Source organism: Tupaia chinensis, unplaced genomic scaffold, assembly GCF_000334495.1.
Source record: "Tupaia chinensis unplaced genomic scaffold, TupChi_1.0 Scaffold000332_1, whole genome shotgun sequence".
Classification (NCBI taxonomy): Eukaryota; Metazoa; Chordata; class Mammalia; order Scandentia; family Tupaiidae; genus Tupaia; species Tupaia belangeri.
In genome coordinates this window covers 339,021-343,872 of record NW_006159826.1, presented here as the reverse complement: position 1 = coordinate 343,872, position 4,852 = coordinate 339,021, and positions in this window count along the sequence as shown.

Sequence of the window (4,852 nt, the reverse complement as noted above, 5' to 3'; positions counted from 1 at the left end):
AGCACCCGGGGCACATGGGAAGGGTTGGTCCACTGCAGGGGGTGAGATCTGGGGGGCACTGTGAGGGCCTCTGCAGCAGGGCTGAAGCTTGTTCTGAGGCTTGCCTTAGAGTGGGGTGTAGGTCAAGAGGAATGGGGAATGCAGGGGGAGGTCAACGGCCCCAAACAGGGCGTGACCAATCCTGGGACAGCGGGACTAGAGAGGTACCAGGACACCTGCCCGGCACTCAGATGGGCGGGCCGGGTCGGAGCTGCTGCCAGCCGCTCAGTCCCCTGGCATGAGCTGACAGGGTCTCCCAAGTGCTGTAGCCCTGGCATTAGCGCTTTCCATGGCCCACTGCCACCTCAGATGGGCACCACACCCCGTGACAGCCACTGAGCCATGCCATGTGTAACGGCAGGGCCGAGGGTCAAGGGTTGGCAAATGGGAGTAGCAGTTTCTGTTCAGGCTCTGAGAGGATGCAAGGGTTGGTGTCATCCCCTCCATGGAGCCACCCAGCCTGCAGACCAGCCCAGGAGCAGGGCTGCAGTGCCCAGGGGCCTGCAGGCCACACTACATCTACAAAAACAAGGCCAGCACTGGGGCCTCAGACCTTCAGCGAGCTCCCCTCCAGCCCTCAGGCCATGCTCACCTACACGCCTTAAGGTGTGAACTTCCAAATGATCCGCTTCAAAGGTGCTGGGAGGGAAGATGGATGGACCTGAGCTCAGCAGCTGGGCCGGATGGTGACTCCCCACCGGGTGCACAAGACTGGGACACTCGAGAGGAAGCAGCACCCCAGGCACCTTGATGCCCTGGGCGTCCTCCTGAGCGGTGGAGGATGTGGGTCCACCTGTGCATCCCTGCCCATTGGCAGGAAGCCGAGGGGGAGGCTGTGGTTGGCAGGCTGCCAGGGTTAGCAGGCTCCCACAGCAGAAGGCACAGCTGGCGAACATGGACGATTCCAATGAAAGACACTGAGCAGGCCACAAGAATCCCAGAGGAGCAGAAGCAGAGCTCTGCTCTCCAGAGCACACTCCAGGCTAGAGGATGTCTGGCCCCAGAAGACACTGGCGCTGAGCTGCCACACGGCCCTGGCTGCTGTCCAGGAATGGGGACACGTGCCCAAGCCTGAGGAGACCACCAGGCTGAAGCCAGCAGTGCCCATGGAGTAGACAGGGTTAGAGGGCCACCCTCACAACCATGCTCAGGACGGCATGCAGATGCTTCCGTGTGGAGGAGGGCTTCATCCTGGAATGCATTGATGGTCTGACAACACAAAGCCCCAAGGTACGATTGGCTCCTTCAGAATGGAGAGGAGAATGGTACAAGCATAGGAACGGATGGCGCGATTCCATGTCCTGATCACCTAAAACCTTCCAAAGAAATTCAGCAAGGAGGTAGGAAAAAGAACTTCCTGAGCTGATACAGTTTTCTTCTTGGAACCTTCAGCAAATATCTTGATTTGACCAGAGAGAGGGAAAAGAGAGAAAGCAAGATGCCAGATCCGAACCTCTAACTGATGGGCCACGTGGGAATCCAATGCCCTTAACCACCACGCCACTGGTAGCCCAAGGTAGTAATACAGTTTTTCAAAAAGAAAGAGAGAAGAGAAATAAAGAACTTAAGAAAGAAAGAGAGAAAGAAAAAAAGGAAGGAAGATATGACTAAATATTGGAAGTGAAATCATTGCAAATGGGTCACTAATCACAGGTGCTGCGACAGTCCACCTGGAAACAATAAGGTGTCAGTGTTGCCAAAACATGGCTGCTCCACAGACTGGGGCCACAGAAGAGGAGGTTCCTGTGGGAAGGTTCCAGTGCGGAGGTTCTGGTGCGGGGGTTCTGATGAGTGGGTTCCAGTGCGAAGGTTCTGGTGAGTAGGTTTTGGTGCAGAGGTTCCGGTGAGGAGGTTCTGGGTGGAGGTTCCCAGGCAAAGGTTCCAGTGAGGAGGTTCCAGGGCGGAGGTTCTGGTGAAGTGGTTTTGGTGAGTAGATTCAGGTGTGGAGGTTCCAGTGAGGAGGTTCCAGTGAGGAGGTTCCGGTGAAGAGGTTCCCGTGTGGAGGTTGGAGGGTTCCGGTGCGGAAGTTCCTGTGAGTAGGTTCCAGGACGGAGGTTCCCGTGAGGAGGTTCGGGGGCGGAAGTTTTGGTGTCGAGGTTGGAGGTTCCGGTGTGGAGGTTGGAAGTTCTGGACGGAAGTTCCCAGGCGGAGGTTCCCAGGTGGAGTTTCTGGTGAGGAGGTTCCCTAGCAGAGGTTCCGAGGAGGAAGTTCCGGTGTGGAGGTTGGAGGTTCCGGTGAGGAGGTTCCAGTGAGTAGGTTCCAGGACGGAGGTTCCCGTGAGGAGGTTCGGGGGCGGAAGTTCTGGTGTGGAGGTTGGAGGTTCCGGTGTGGAGGATGGAAGTTCCCAGGCGGAGGTTCCCAGGTGGAGGTTCTGGTGAGGAGGTTCCCTAGCAGAGGTTCCGAGGAGGAAGTTCCGATGTGGAGGTTGGAGGTTCCGGTGAGGAGGTTCAGGTGTGGAGGTTGGAGGTTCCGGGCGAAGGTTGGAAGTTCTGGTAAGGAGGTTCAGATGTGCAGGTTCCCGTGTAGAGGTTGGAGGTTCCGGTGAGGTTCCAGGCAGAGGTTGGAGGTTCCGGCGGAGGTGTGCACCTGTAACCCCAGTGACCCGGCGAAGGCAGGAGGCTCAGGAGCCGAGGCTGGCCCAGAGCGGGGTGAACCGCATCTGAAGGGAGCGCCGCACCTGGCGAGGGTGCCCGTTGCCCGGCTGGCGCCCAAGGCAGGATGACCTCTAGGTGAGGCTCCGCAGTCTGGGAAGGCCCTAGTTCAGATCCCGGGTGGGCTGCAGGGCGTGGTGGGGGCTGGCTGGAGGGCCGGCTGTCAGGGGGGTCACAGCATCAGGAAACCCTATCGGGGTCTGTGTCTCCCTTCCCCTCTCTCTCTGTCTCAATAAATAAATGAACTTGAGAAAAAAGAAATCAACGGAAAAACTAATGGAGCCAGATGATTCGGTGAAGACGAGCAGGTAAAGAGCAACGTTGTCATTTTCCTGTGCACAGCAGTGACAGAACACTGTCAGCGGCACCGCCCAACAGCCGAAACAAAATGTCTTCAAATAGGGACCAGCAGATGGCGTAAGGCTAACGTCGCTGGACTCCCACGTAGTCCACCGCGGTTCGAGTCCTGGACCCGGTGGCTTGAAACTCACGTGGGTCACATGTGCGTGCGTGCCCAAGATCCCGACAGGGGGAAGTAGGAGAGCGGATTCTAGATCCCGGGTGGGCTGCAGGGCGTGGTGGGGGCTGGCTGGAGGGCCGGCTGTCAGGGGGGTCACAGCATCAGGAAACCCTATCGGGGTCTGTGTCTCCCTTCCCCTCTCTCTCTGTCTCAATAAATAAATGAACTTGAGAAAAAAGAAATCAACGGAAAAACTAATGGAGCCAGATGATTCGGTGAAGACGAGCAGGTAAAGAGCAACGTTGTCATTTTCCTGTGCACAGCAGTGACAGAACACTGTCAGCGGCACCGCCCAACAGCCGAAACAAAATGTCTTCAAATAGGGACCAGCAGATGGCGTAAGGCTAACGTCGCTGGACTCCCACGTAGTCCACCGCGGTTCGAGTCCTGGACCCGGTGGCTTGAAACTCACGTGGGTCACATGTGCGTGCGTGCCCAAGATCCCGAGAGGGGGATGTAGGAGAGGGGATTGTGGCATGGCCATCGCCCCAGGGGCATGATTTCTCACTTTCTGTCTTTCTCTGTCTCTCTGGTGAACAAAAGCACCCTTTAGCAAAAATCTCTCTAAAGAAAAGTCCAAAAATTAACAAAAGATGCAGAAAGGCTAGATGATTAAAATTGTAATACTTTAGTGAAAAGTAATTTTAAGGGGCCAACAAGTGACATGGTGGTTAAGGGTGCCGGACTCCCACATGGTTGACCACAGTTCAAGTCCCAGATTTGGAGACTTGCTTTCTCTCTCTTTCTGTCTCTCTCTGGTCAAGTTCTCTGTTTCTCTCTGGTCAATTTTTTTAAAAAATGTTATGGGACCAGCAGTTGTCATAACGGCTATGTCACTGGACTCCCATGTGGTCGACTGTGGTTCGAGTCCTGGGCCCAGTGGCTTAAACTCACATTGGGCACTTGTGCGTGCGTGCCCAAGATCCTGAAAGGAGAACAGAGGAGAAGGGATTGAGGCATGGCCATCTGCCCTAGGGGATGATTTCTCACTTTCTGTCTCTCTATCTGTCTCTATTTCTGGAGAGCACACATGCCCTATAGAAAACAAAAAAGGAAAAAAAAAAGCTCTCCAAAAAAAGTTATAATTAATAAATAAATAATATATATTTTTTTTTAAGTTGAATAAAAAAAAAGTAATTTTAAAAATCTGAATAAGAGGAACGATTTGAGACACACAGAATTCCTGGAGGCCAAGATAGCACACTGGCCCGCTGAAAGTACTCCCTCCGTTCAGAGCGCTCTCATCTATTCTCAGTGGGACTTCACAGGTCAAACTCAGCCATGTGGAGAATGTGTGTAACAATAGCCAAGAGCTTTGAAAAATAAGAAATCAAAACCGTATACAAGTTTTTTTCTCTAGACGTGTGGCCTTTGCCGGAGCACTCAGCAAGCCGCAGGCTGCAGCCTGGCAGGAGGAGGGCTGGCTGGGAGGTGTACTCACCAGCATTTCACAGACTGAGGGGGAGGAGGTCTTTGCAACACAGACTCCAGGCCAAGAGCCTGGGCTTCACTCTGCAGAGCACTGCAGAGAGCAATACAGAGAGGTGCTCAGTGCAGGTGAAAGGTAGCCATGGGCGGGGTAGATGGGCCGCAGGAAACTGCAAAGGGGGGGGGGGGGAAAGGCACAGGCAGCCCCCCATGG